The sequence below is a fragment of the Cupressus sempervirens genome, chromosome 5, assembly GCF_028749045.1.
Source record: "Cupressus sempervirens isolate cs-2001-9-10 chromosome 5, ASM2874904v1, whole genome shotgun sequence".
NCBI lineage: Eukaryota > Viridiplantae > Streptophyta > Pinopsida > Cupressales > Cupressaceae > Cupressus > Cupressus sempervirens.
In genome coordinates this window covers 661333327-661348392 of record NC_143122.1, presented here as the reverse complement: position 1 = coordinate 661348392, position 15066 = coordinate 661333327, and the positions used below count along the sequence as shown (strand labels likewise).

General features: G+C 33.0%; 1 pseudogene; it reads left to right on the top strand.

Annotated features, from left to right (window-relative positions):
- The first annotated feature begins 6899 nt into the window (after positions 1-6899).
- On the top strand, positions 6900-8443 carry LOC149557636 (pathogenesis-related protein PRMS-like; annotated as a pseudogene).
- Positions 8444-15066: the final 6623 nt, after the last annotated feature.

Here is a 15066-nt window from a genome sequence, read left to right as displayed (position 1 = left end):
CACACTCAAAAAGATTCAAAGCTCAAAGTTAATTGAATAATATGATTATTTTTCATTTTATCATATGAAGTTCAAAGCTATTGTTGTCAAATGCAGTATTTACATCATTGTCAACTGGTGTATTTTTATTGTGCTGCCTCGTTGCATACACAATACATAGTGAAGAGAGAATTAACTCGACAAATTTTCTTTACAGAAGGCTGTGGGATAACTAGCTTATATATATATATATATATATATATATATATATATATATATATATATATATATATATATATATATATATATATATATATATATATATATATATATATAATAAGCCAAGAGATATCCTTCTCGAGGCGCCTATTGCACTGAGTGAGATTATGAAAATAGGCGCCTCGAGAAGGATATCTCTCAGCTTATTATATATATATATATATAATATATATATAAGCTAGTAGCACTCGCGATGCAAAATGAAAGACATTATTTTAAAAATTATAATTTGTTATAGTTAATATATTACGAAAATTTTTAATTAATAAATATTTAATATTATTATGATTTAGTATACGTTTTATATAATAAATTTAAAAAGTTGTATAGAGAAAAAAAGATGTTTTAAAATCATATAGATAATTATTTAATGTTATAGAAATTGAAGAAATGTTATACATTCTATTGCTAAACAATTTGATTACATTGACGCAATATAGAAATTTTTATACAAACATGTGTAATAAAGAAATACTTAATAATCATTGAAAGAAATGTTGACATATCCATCATCAGCATCATCATCATACCTATCTATCTAAACACTAATTATCCTTGTTCTTGTGATCTATTGATCTCTCTTCCCCTCATTTTATTTGTCTTCCTTATCTCCTCCCTTTCACTTCTCCCTCTTTGGATTTTCTCCCCCCTCCCACCATATCTTCCACTTAGCTATACGTCATGTCCCCCGCCCTCTCCCCCCTCTCTCTCTCTCTCTCTCTCTCTCTCTCTCTCTCTCTCTCCTTTCTCTCTCCCCCTCTCTCTCTCTCTCCCCCCCCCCCCCCCCAAGTTATCCTCTTTCTCTCTTTACCTCATCTCTTCCCCTACCCCTATTTCTATCTCCCTTCATCTAATGATGTCTTCCCCTGATTATTATCTCTCTCTCTCTCTCATGGAACTTAGGTATAATATTTCACCTCCTATCTCCGTCATCCACTTTTCTCTATCTCCCTCAACTCTAAACATGCATTCCCCATTATACCATCTCTCTCTCTCTCTCTCTCTCCCTCCCTCCCTCCCTCCCTCCCTCCCTCCCTCCCTCTCTCTCTCTCTCTCTCTCTCTCTCTCTCTCTCTCTCTCTCTCTCTCTCTCTCTCTCTCTCACTCACTCACTCACTCACACACACACATCCTCTCCCCTTTTTCTCACCTCTCGCTCATATTTTTCTACCCCTAATCAAAATCTTATGTAGATTCTCCCCTTCATACTCATAACATCTCTTTTCCCTCTTATTAAGGTGTGCTATTAGGAATAATAGTTTTTTGGATTTGCAATAAATGGTAAATTGGTTTAGTATATAATTAGTTTTAACATGAGGGTTTAATTTGGTTTAATATTTGTTTTAAAGTTAGGGTTAGGGAATAATTAATTTAATGTTACGATTAGAAGCAAATTTAATCTCTCTCTCTCTCTCTCTCTCTCTCTCTCTCTCTCTCTCTCTCTCTCTAACTTGGAACCTAGTTATCATCTTTCACCTTCTATCTCCCTCATCCCCTTTTCTCCATCTCCTTCAACTATAAATATGCCTTCCCCACCATTATTACCATCTCTCTCTCTCTCTCTCTCTCTCTCTCTCTCTCATATCTGTCTGCCCCTAATCAAAATCTTATGTACACTCCCCCCTTCATAATCTTAACATATCTTTTTTCCTCTTAGTAAGGTGTGCTATTAGGAATAATAGTTTATTTGATTTGCACTAAATGGTAAGTTGGTTCAATATATAATTAGTTTCAATGTGAGGGTTTAATTTTTTTAATATTTATATTAAACTTAGGGTTGTGGAATAATTGATTTAATGCTATGACTAGAAGTAAATTTAATTTTCCTCGCCCTCCCTCTAAATTGGAACCTAGTTATCACCTTTCACCTCCTATCTCCCTAATCCCCTTTTCTCCATCTCCTTCAACTCTAAATATTCCTTCCCCATTATTAACAGCTCTCTCTCTCTCTCTCTCTCTCTCTCTCTCTCTCTCTCTCTCTCTCTCTCTCTCATTCCCTAGTTATCTTCTTTCTCTCTTTACCTTATTCTTCCCTCCCTCCCCCCTCCCCCTAATTACCCTCTCTCTCTCTCTCATCATCATCATACCTATCTATCTTAAACCCTAATTAGCCTATTTCTTGTGATCTATTGATCTCTCCCCCTCATTTTATTTATCTTGCTTATCTCCTCCCTTTCAGTTCTCCCTCTTTGCCTTTTCTCCCCTCTCCCACCATATCTTACATCTAGATATACCTCGTGTCCCTCACCCTCTCCCCCTTATCTCACTCTTTCTCTCAAATATTCTCCCACTAATCTCTCTCTCTCCCTCCTCCCAAGTTATCCTCTTTCTCTCTTTACCTCATCTCTTCCCCCTCCCCCTATTTTCATTTCCCCTTCATCTAACGATGTCCTCTCTCTCTCTCTCTCTCTCTCTCTCTCTCTCTCTCTCTCTCTCTCTCTCTCTCTCTCTCTCTCTCTCTGTATATATATATTGCACCCTAGTTATATTCTTTCTCTCTTTACCTTGCTCTTCCCCCTTTCTCTCTAAGAATGTCTTCCCCCTAATTACCATCCCATCTCTCTCTCTCTCTCTCTCTCTCTCTCTCTCTCTCTCTCTCTCTCTCTCTCTCTCTCTCTCTCACGCACACACGCACACACACAATTTGTCAACCCCTAATTAAAATCTTATGTACATTCCCCCCTTCACACTCTTATCATCTCCTTTCCCTCTTAGTAAGGTGTACTATTAGGAATAATAGTTTATTTGATTTGTGATAAATGGTAAATTAGTTTAGTATATAATTAGTTTCAACATGATGGTTTCATTTGGTTTAATATTTTTATTAGACTTAGGGTTAGGGAATAATTGATTTAATGCTAAGATTAGAAGTAAATGTTACTTAATGTTTAATTAAGTTTTAGATTACCATTAAATTTAGTTAAGCACTAGGATTCAATTTAGATTAATGTATATGTACGTGTTTGTGTGTGTGTGTGTGTGTGTGTGTGTGTAAAACTTGGGTTCACTTGTTTTAAAATTATAAATTATTTTTGGGTTGACTAATTAGTATGTTAGCTAAGTGGTGATGGTGTTCTTTTTAAGGTTTAAAATTAGTTACTAAAATTCAAACTTTACAAATCTTTTTAAAAAGATGAAACTTCTATTTTTTCATTAAGATCTTTTCAATTAACAAGATAGAAAAGAACTTCAAAACTTAATATTATTCTAATTTTAAAATTATTTATATTATAATGTAAAATCTTTCTATTTGATAAATTCAAAGACTTTTCAAGAAAAATAGAATGTTTAGATAGGAAATCTATTAAAATATTTCTTCTTTCATAGATTTATATTGTAAATCTTACATTAAAAAAAATTGATAATTGAAAAGAATTTTTTTAAAATTATAAATTATTTTTGGGTTGACTAATTAGTATGTTAGCTAAGTGGTGATGGTATTCTTTTTAAGGTTTAAAATTAGTTACTAAAATTCAAACTTTATAAATCTTTTTAAAAAGATGAAACTTCTATTTTTTCATTAAGATTTTTTCAATTAACAAGATAGAAAATAACTTCAAAACTTAATATTATTCTAATTTTAAAATTATTTCTATTATAATGTAAAATCTTTCTATTTGATAAATTCAAAGACTTTTCAAGAAAAATAAAATGTTTAGATAGTAAATCTATTAAAAGATTTCTTCTTTTATAGATTTATATTGTACTTTATACATTTAAAAAAATTGATGATTGAAAAGAATTTAAAAATCTGTGATTTTCTTTTGATAAAATTGCAGGGAAAGGGTTAAAACTAAAACATTTTTTTTTCCATGTTTAAATTCAGCGCAATGCATCTTCCAGCATCAATCAATCTTTAATCAGATTTTCAAAGAAATTGGCTCACAGGTTGATCTTTCACAACCCAGTGGCCTAGCCAGTCCATGTGACCATCATCTTTGCCCCTCTATTTGAAACCAGAGTCCAATAGATTCTTCAACTGGTTGCTCAATATTTCTGAACCATTGAATCCGTGCTTGGGAATCGAACTCGGTACCTTTGGCCTCCAAGCCTGCATATGAGAATGTCCTAAGGTTAAGCGACCTTTAGAACCGCAAGGTCTGGTGTTCGAATCCCCTGGCCACTTGAGACCACAGGAAGACAAATGAGATTTTCTGGAGTTTCTTGATCTCTTTACCCTCTTTTGCAGCCTCGTGAGCTTCTTGATTTTCTAGTGTTTCCTGACTTCTTTTCCATCAACAAGACGATCAATTCCATGGACAATCATGTTGCCATCACTGTAAAGGTCTGACAAAACAACACGTGCGTGGCCATTTAGCGTAATGATCACAGATCCGCCAATATTTCTGGCAACTTTGCGCCTGCAGATTACAAAACCTTGGCCGGCCTCCAGCGAGGGGATTCAAATCCCCAACCTCAGGGTCAACAAAATCTTGGTAGGAAAGCTTTTGAGCGGAGCCGTGAGAGTGAATTGTATCGGGGAGGTCGTTGGAGTGGAGGATGGGAAGAAGGGTGTGGTCTAGCAAGGCGAAGAGAGTGAGGTTGCGGTAGGTTGCGAGATCGAATCCCATGGCACATATAGCCTGCGGAGATGAGGGATCTTGGCATGGAGCTTTCAGGCAAGTGGATGAAAATCTCATTTCCCTCTTCCTGTGCGTGGATTGCCATGAAGAGCAGCCATGGAAGGAAGAAGAAGTAGTAGCAGGGGCCCAATGGAGCACACTTTCCTTTCAATGTCACCCATATTTTGCTTTGCATTTTCTCCATGGCTGAATTTTGCAATCCACTGAAAATCAATCTCTTCGTCAAAATGAATTCAGAGAGTTTTGAATTATGCACTGGAATTCAATTTCTCCATCTTCTATTCGAGACCCTCTCAATCTGATAACAATATTGAGAACAATCTACAGACACTACAAATTCTGCATTCATTGGTATTGCATGTAACTATCCAATGAGGTGATTTCTTTATTCTTATAAATGAACAATTTTTGTCGAGTTAGATTTGTAACTGTAAAGATATATAATAATTTTTTTTATTAATAATTTTAATTTGAATAGCCAGTTGTACGTCAAATTTTTTTAAAAGTTGAAAAAGTCTACATTGAGGCTTAAATATTCTTGGGGTATAAGTAATTATAAGTAATTAATTTATTTGTTGAAGATTCCTTTCAAGTGTGTAAGCACACAATACAATATGCTTATATTATGTTTTTTCTATAATGCCATTTTTCTATTTCTACCTTCTGGTTATGACAGGAGTTAACTGCTAAGTGTTATTGGTTTGTCTATATAAATAGAAACTACATGAATGTAAGTGCTTTATAAGTTTATTGTTTTCTTAGGTTTTTTTTATAGATTTTATTTAAGAGATAGAGATAGGTTTTTTATTAGAATAGTTTAAAGTTGATTTTCCACTTTAAAAATCAATATAGTAAATTTCAATGGTATAAGAATGTGTGAATTATGATAAATGAAATAAATGAATAACAATTATATGCATATCAAAAAATATATATCTATAGATTTGAAAAATTGAAATGTATGCAGATAATGTGAGATGGGAATAGAAATAGACACAAGAAGTAAGGTTTATTACAAGAGTACATTATGTGACACATATTTTTGATAATGCATTCAATCATAAAAGAGCCAAAGTTAAATGGAATTAAAACCCTTAGGTCATCTTCTTGAATTTTGAGGTGAGGAGGTTATCAAATGAATCTCTAGTTCCTTTGGTGACTTCTTGGGAATTGATGTAGGAGCATCTTGGGTTTGCTTGGTGACTACTTTGGAGTTCATGGGAGGAGGCTTGGTAGTTTTCCTGGGAGGTGTTTGGACTGGAGTTTGACATGGTCTAGGAACCTTACATGGTCTTTGGTTGCTCGACATGGTCTAGGAACTCTGCATGGTCTTTGGTTGCTCGGCATGGTTTGGGGACTCGGCATGGTCTTTGGTTTCTCAGCATAATCTAGTGAATTGACATGGTCTTTGATTGCTTGGCATGGTCTGAAAACTCGACATGGTCTTTGCTTGCTTGGTATGGTTAGTTCAAGAGTAATATCAGACGCATAAATCCTATAGAAAGTCGTGTGTTGTTTCGACCCCGTCTGAAGCAACATAATGTGCACTAAACAGCCGTCACGTTTGTCAATATGCCGGTTGATTTCATATACCGACCTGCTCTTACAACGTCGGCTGCATTATTAACTCCAAAGTCCAAACACGCTGCATTATTAACTCCAAAGTCCAAACACGGTGTTTTATTAGTTTAGAAAACTTCCTACAATGGAATTAGGTTCGAAATCTCAAAACTTGCAAGCAAAGCGAGCAGGCATAACACTAATAACCATAGAAATGAAGACAACAAAGCTCAAAGCGATAAGGATTAGGCTTATTCTATCTATCGAACGCCACCTACTTCAATGAATAATTAAAAGAACAGACTTTTATCATTGGCCAATGTATTTAAGAAGGCAGTCGTTGCACAGCTTTGTCATATCTGAATCTCTCTTACAGACTAATTATCAATCGTTGATGTTGAGTTCGATTACAAAAGAATTTCTCTTAAAAAGCAATTATCAGATTTTATCAACTTTATAAAGTAGTTACAGTGAGATCACAAGATATATTGTGTCAAGAATGAGTCGATATTGTCAAATACTCCTGTTTCTGGTTGTGCTGGGATTATGCTGTGTAGATGCTTTCACGAGCACTCAGGCCATTGCGGACTTCATTGATCCTCAGAATGTGGCCAGAAAAGCCGTTGGAGCTCCACCGCTAAGATGGAACAACACGGTTGCCGCTTTTGCTCGTAATTATGCGAGATAGAGAGGAAATGACTGCCTACTTCAACACTCTGAAGGATCGCCCTACGGTGAGAATATATTCTGGGGTAAAGGCCCGAAATGGACACGTCGGCATGCAATGAATGCTTGGATTGAAGAGAAAAAGTGGTATGTTCATGCCACTAACACTTGCATGGGCCCAGATTGCACACATTACACTCAGATTGTGTGGGCAGCAACCGAAAGTGTTGGGTGTTCTATTATCAAATGTAAGAGCAATGACACATGGGTTATATGCAGCTATGATCCACAGGGCAACTATATTGGCGATAGGCCTTATTGGTCAGCTAGCGAATGCTATTGTTTGTCATAATAGTACGCTGATTCACAAATACAATAACACTACTCTCATTATCCATCTTTGTTGAGTTGGTATTAACAGCATATTAAAGTATCATTGAATTTATCTTTTCAAGTCACTGAAATAATACTCAGTTCAGGTTTAAATTTTTCCACCATTAACTCGTGCTAAGAAGCCAGCAATTTGAGGCAATATTATTATTAAGTTTTTGTAAGTTACAGTTGAAAACCTAACCGCATGTTGATTTTGTTGGTCTGCTTTCAAAGACAGCTAAGTATCTCCCTACTTAAAATTCAAGCTAAACTCGGAGTTTGATTTCGGCAATAATAGTATCGTATATTTAAGGTCCCGTTTGGTTGCTGGAATATGAGTGGAATAGGAAAACAAAATTAGAATATGTTTTATATTCGCTGTTTGGTAAGCTCAATCGGAATTGAGAATAGGAAGACATATTCCAATTTTGCCCCTAAAATGAGCATATGTCTATGCCAAAAAATATCTGTTATTGGAATAGGCCATTTCAATTCCCATTCCGATTTTCCATTAAAAAATATTTTTAAATTTTTTTAAAATTTCTTTTTTTTCCGAAATTTTTTTTTTGAATTTTTTTTTTTAACTTTTACTTTTTGAATTTTTTTTGTTAATTTTTTTTTAATAACATTTTTTAAAATTATATCTATTTGTTTAAAAAATTAAAAATGAAAATGAATTAACTAAAAAAATAATAAATTAAATTTTTTTTTAGGAAAAATGTTTTTAAAAATACAAAACTTAACCTAATGATATTCTATTTTTGTACAACCAAACAATAGATTAACATATTCCCAGTCGAATTCCAAGTGCACCAAACATGATTGGAATTGCTTATTTCTATTCCCATTCCTCATTTCCATTCCCATTCCATTTTTCTATTCTAATTTTCTATTCCTATGCCAGCGACCAAACGAGACCTAAACGCTTCACGGGATTTTGTTCAAGAAAAGCTTCTTTCGTCAAGAACTGGTTTTCAAGAACTTTGTTTCACATACTCAGATTAATGTTCTAAATTTTGTCACTAGTACTTTTAAACCGGAATCCTCTTTTTAGACTAATATTCAAATATTAGAAATCATTGAGGCCATACCTCGCTAATTTCCCACATTTATTCTCGAAGATTGGGGCTTGTTTTTAACCTTGCAAAGAGTTCGACAAGTTTTGAAATCACAGATACATTTCTGTAATGAGAGAATTCTTTATCTTTATAATATTTGTGCTCGTTGGGGAGAAACTTGGTGCACTTTCATAGAGTTTGGAAAGTCTAGAAATGTTTGAAAGCTCGTTGACTTTTTATAAGATTTAGTTAAAGTTGCAAATCTATAGAAATTACAATAGTTTGAGTTTTGCTTTTCAGGTTTTGTTTGATTTCTTGTGAATTTATCATAATGTTATTATGTATAATTTTTGAAAATAAATTAAATTATATATAAGTTAAATGAAAAAGTATGAAAGGAATAAATACATATATAATAAAATAAATGGAAAGAATGATAATTAAAAAATTCAAGTAAATAAAGCAAAGAATTAAAAAATTCAAATTCAAATTCAAATAATAGAAAAAACTAAGTAAACAACATGAAATAAGAAATGTTTAAAAAGTTACAAATTTTGTTACTTAAAAATATGGTACTGATAAAAAGGAAGTTGTAGATAATTTAATATTGATTGGTTACTTGTTGATAAGTAGGAGATAATTTCCAGAAGAAGTCAAATTGTGATATTGCTATCAAGATTTAACTATGTGTTTTGAGTCAAACTCATTGACCCATGTTTCATGAGTAGTGATTCAACATGAATCCATCTCTTGTGAGAATAAATGTAACACTTAGCAGTCATTGGATCTAGGTGATGGTCATAGGTGTGAAGCACCAGAACTTCCTAGGAGGTCACCCATCCCAAGTGTTGTGCCTTATGAACCATTCATTAGAAAGCCCCTTAAGCTCATCAATTGATAAGTAGGAGATAATTTCCACAACAATTCAAATTGTGATATTGCTATTACAATTTAAGGATTTAACTATGTGATTTTGAATCAAACTCATTGACCATATTTCATATGAGTATCATAGCTATTATTTGATAATTTATTTCACAATATCTATTCATGTTATGCTTAAATGCATCTTCAAATTTCATATAGTTGCTAACTCTATTTAGTTTCAGCCTCTTTAAGATTGCATAAATTATCAAAAATATGTTCAAAGTGATGTATTATTGTCCTAACTCTTACTTCTCTCCTTTTCCAAACTCTTGCACTTCTCATTATATATTTTTCAATATACTTATTATCATTTTCAATTAATTTTACTTACTATAACTTTCATATTAGTGTATCATCAAAATTTATAATTCAATATATTAAATTGAATTTATAATATAAGAGTAACAATTTGAAAAATACTTTTAATAAAAATAATCTATCTTCTTTACCAAAAAACAAAATTATAAACGACTAAGAAAGCAATAACCTTCATAAAACATCTGCACCAATTTGTTTTTCCTTAAGAAACTAATAACACAACACTTTTCTCTGAGTTGGAAGAAACAAATTAAATATAATTAGTATAGTATATAGCACCATTGCACACCTAAAAGATGCTCGACCGGAAATTTAATTAATCATTCTCAGAAAATGTTTATCCCAATAGTATGTTGTCATTTGTACAGTAAACATTCTGCTGCACATCAAAATTGTGTAATTCTCATTCCATATTAAAATGTTTACACATCAATGCCAGACAATAAATGTACTGTAGTTGAGAATTTTGAATTCCTCATGATAAAAATGATAAATAATAGTATTATTCAACTAATGCATGTTCATCGATCTTTATGATGATCTTCAGATATTTAAAAAATATCCTAATGCACCTATATTACAACGTCACACGCTGGAAATTAAAAAAAAAATTGACAACGGAGGTTGGGCTAACGACTTCATAATATAGATTATATGTCAGAAATGCTGAAAATTCATTCAGAGTAACTAAAACGGTAAAGAATTCGTCGGTGATAATTCTGCTGGGTAACGTCCTCATTTTATTCAATAATCTTTTTCTCAAGTTGATAGACAGATACACTTCCCAATGTTTGAAACTTGTTTGACTTTTATAAGGCTCAATTAGAATTGCAAACCTTGCAATGCTACATATATTAATTTTTATTGGTTATTTTCTTAATGTTTATTAAATTTCCAATTTTAATAATTTAAATAGTCTATTATATTTAAGTTAATTTGAAATCTTATTAATTGAAATTAATAAATTAATAAAAAAGTGAAATATATGGAAATGTAAAAAATATAAGTGAAGATATATTTTACTTCATCTTATTTAAACTAAAGGAAAAAATAAAGAAAGGAAATAATAGAAGAAAATGGAATAATATATCAAGATTTGTTTCTAGATTCGATTGTGTATTTTTAACATCAATATTTTGGATCACACTCTATGATGCTACCAGATGAGAGAATGCAAGAATAGAAAGGTAAGACTAAGCTTCACTCAAGAGGAATCAAAGAAAGGGACAAGGTAAGCACATAAATCGAGGAAGAAAAAGGAAAAACAATAAAAATGAATAGATGGAGAAACACATAGACAAAACAAATAAAAATTGAGAAAAAAGTTACAAAATGACTAAAAAACCCAGCATAAACAATGCTCTAAAACAAAAAATAAAAAATAGTGTACAAAAGTGTAAAGAAGCAAAAACAAACTAAACCCACAACTTACCCAAAAGCCTAAATGAAAACAAAAAACAAAGAATGAGTAAACCATAACTAACAAAACAATAAAAATCAAGGAATTATTATTAGGAAGTCACAGATATTTAAAATTAATCATTATTATAAATGATTCTAATAGGTTATAATTTCATATTTCATATCATATGACTATAATAATTGTGATATATTAAACGAGCCTTAATATTAAATTTCATATTGTTGTTGATTTCATTTAGTTTTGGCCATTTTATGATTCAACGCTTTATTGAAAAAATGTACAAGTGATGCACATTTGTACTTACTATTATTTTCTGCATACATTAAAATATTTTAAATTTCTTATTATAGACATACATTTAAATTTTTAAAATTCTTATTATAGACATTTAGACATGTTTTAACAGAAATTTTCATTTAATTTTTCTATTATAATTTACATATTTATATATCATCAAGATTTATAATTTATTACTTTATGTTTACTTTACTCCAATAATAAAATATCCTTTAAATAAAATCTATAATTTTTTGTAAAAGAAATTATAAAACACTTGCATTCAAAAATTTCAATCTATAAGTTTTAATTTTGATAATAAACAAAATCAAACTACATTGTTAACCTTTTTTAAAGTTGGAAGAGAAAAATAAAATAGAGAAAAACCAACATAAGTATAGTGTATGGATTGCACACTCAAAGAAATGTTTAAAAAAAATTCAAATTACTTAAAATTTTCAAAGCTATGTTTTTTCTAAAAATTATTCTAACATCTGTAATTAAGTCAAGAGGCCAATAGTACCCATCTTCAATGTAAACATTTTTCATTTTAATAGAAAAATATGGTCATTACTTGTGAAAAATAAAATAGAATCTTGAAAGTTGGAATATAATGAGATAAATCATTATCTAAATTTGATTTGTTGGGATTTTCAATCTTATAAAATTAAAGAAGAGTTTTAAAATTTAAGATTTCTATGTATTTTTTTAATGAGTTTAAGATTTTTATGTATTAATATTAAGAGATACTATATATAAAAACCAAAATAATAGTTTATTGATTGATTTTTTTAATTTATTTTTTTATACTCATTTAAATACAAAATTTACTAAACTTATATTAATTGTATTGAAATTGGATGCTCTGCTTATTTTTAGAAAAATTGAATTAAAGTTTAGGTATGCTAGTATAAACGGTCTTCTATAAAGGAAATTCTCACTTAATTGTCTTTATGTGTGGACATAAGAAGGAAAAACAATAATGATACCGCAGTTGACAATGATAAAGTTGAATTCCATATGAAAAAATGATAAATAATCATATTATTCAATCAACATAGAGGTCTGAATCTTTTTAAGCATGAATAGAAAAAGTTCATCTCCGCAGCTGCCACTTCAGATGCACGTTTGTCACTCTTTTATGGTGATATTCAAATGATGATTCTGCTCTTGTTGGTCTTGCTAGGATCAAGGAAGCTGAAGCCTTTCGACATGCTTTGGACATTTATTTGGCAGCTTCCGGCCAGAAAGTTAATGAGCACAAATCTTCCATTTACTTTTTTAACACTCTTGATTCTATTCAGTACAGGATTGTTGGTATCCTACGGTTTCAGATAGGATCACTTCCTTTGACTTATCTTGGCATCCCTATTGTTGTTTCCAGGCAGCCACATCTCTTCTATTAAAATTTGATTACCAAGCTTCAGGATAAGGTAAATCATTGGACTCATAGATGGCTTTCTACTGCTGCCCGGGTTACTCTTCTTCAAGCTGTTATCCAAGCTCTTCCTACTTATCGAAGCATGGTTCATGCTGCACCTATTTACTTTCTCAAGGAGTTTGATGCTCTTTCTCAACAATTCCTTCAGAGTGGTAATTTGCGTAGTACTAAATGGAGCCTGGTTAATTGGGCAACTGTTTGTAGGCCTAAAAAGGAGGGTGGTCTTGGTCTTCGATCTGCTCTATTGAGTAGTCAAGCTTTGGCTGCTAAACTTTATTGGCGATGGTGCTCTAGACAACATCAACTTTGGGCTCGTATTATCACTCATAAATATTTTTCATGCTACTGATCCTTGCTCTGTTTCTACACTTCCTCTTGAACGCTGTGGCTCAATGGTTTGGCATACTTTGAAGATAGGTGTGATGTTGGTAAAGAGGGGTCTGTTTTGGATATGTAAAGGAGGTTCTCAAGCTTTGTTTTGGTCTGATGCTTGGGATGGATTCCCTTCCATTTTATCCATATACCCTCATCTTCAGCCTCTCTGTGACTCTTTTCTTGCCGTTGGATGGGATAAAGTGGCTCATTACAAGACTCCTTATCAATTGGGACCTGTTGTTGGTTACAGATGGAAGCATTCTTCTGATTGGCCTCCTAGAGGTACAAACATGGATCGTCAGGAGCTTTCTCAAATTCTAGCCTCTAGAGAGTGTTCTTCTTTGCTTGGTCCAGATGTTTTGGCTTGGGGCGGTACCTTGTCTGGTAAATATCATGTCTCTACTGGGCATCAGGAGATAACTAGACAATTATTTGGGGATGTTGAGATCCCTTGGTGGAAGCAAGTTTGGAATAAAGTTTCTTGGTCCAAGTGCAATTTTTTCATGTGGCTAGTGGCTCACAACTGTTGTCTTACCTGGGATAATCTTTGTAAACATGGATTTTAGGGCCCCTCTTATTGTGTTTTGTGTGGTAATGGAGAGGAGTCTGTCTCCCATCTGTTCTTCCATTGCTCCTATTCTACTCAGATATGGCACCTTTGGTGGAGCGCTTGGGGTTGCTCTTGTCGGCATGCTTCCTCTTTGCCTGAGTTTTGGGCTTGCTTGGGTACTGCTCCCTCCAAGTCTTCTTTTCTCCATGCTGCTTGGATTGCTGGCCCATCTTTCATTCTTTGGCATATCTGGTTGGAGAGGAATTGTCGCATATTACAAGATGTTCGGCTTGGTGTTTTGCATCTTTGGTGAAAAATATCACATTCTCTTCAAGAAACTATTCTTGTGAAGTGTGAGCTTGATGGGGGTATGGATCCGGTTGATCTTGCTATCTGTAATCGCCTCAATTTTCATCTGCAGGATGGGGCTGCAGCTCATAGGTTTCCTTCTATGTCTAGGCAGCTTCACCATCAGAGGAAGGGTCGGGTTAACCGAGATGGGCACTGGACTCCTCCTCCCTCTGGAGTTTTGAAAATTAACACTGATGGTTCTTCCCGTGGGAATCCTGGTCCGGCTGGTATTGGTGGAGTGGCTTGTTGTAGTTCCGGGGATGTTAAATTTTTCTTCTCAGTTCATAAGGGTGATTATACTAACAATCTCATGGAAGCTCAGGCTATTTTATATGCTGTGGAACACTGTTGCTTGCGGGGATGGAGTAAGATTATCTGTGAGTCTGATTCCCAGGTGGTGGTGAACATGCTTTCTTCACAAGAGCTTGAGGATGTTATTTGGCAGCTGGCTACTATTGTTAAGCAAATTTTTTTCTTCTCTTCCTCTTTTCAGTTCATTAGGTTCACGTATATTCCTCGTGAATGGAATAGAACTACTAATTGTTTAGCCAAATGGGCATCTAGTCATGATCCAGGTTGGAATATTAGGGATAGGAGGCAACTGTCCTTTGAGATGGTGCAAGAATTTGATTATCTTGTTGCTCAGGATCGAGCTCCTTGTTGAGCTCTCCTTGTTGTATTTCTTTCTGTCTTAATAAATTTTTACCCCTCTTTCTGCAAATAGAGATATGTCGTACTTGGAATCACGACTTCAATATCATGTGAAGAAACTAAATGGATTGCACAGATTGGAGTAACAATGCTATAAAATAGATTAAATATTAGAGATGCTTAAAATTCCGTAACTTTGAATGCAAGGATAAATGCAAAGAATTTTTGTCATAAATTCATATTTTAATAGCAATGGAG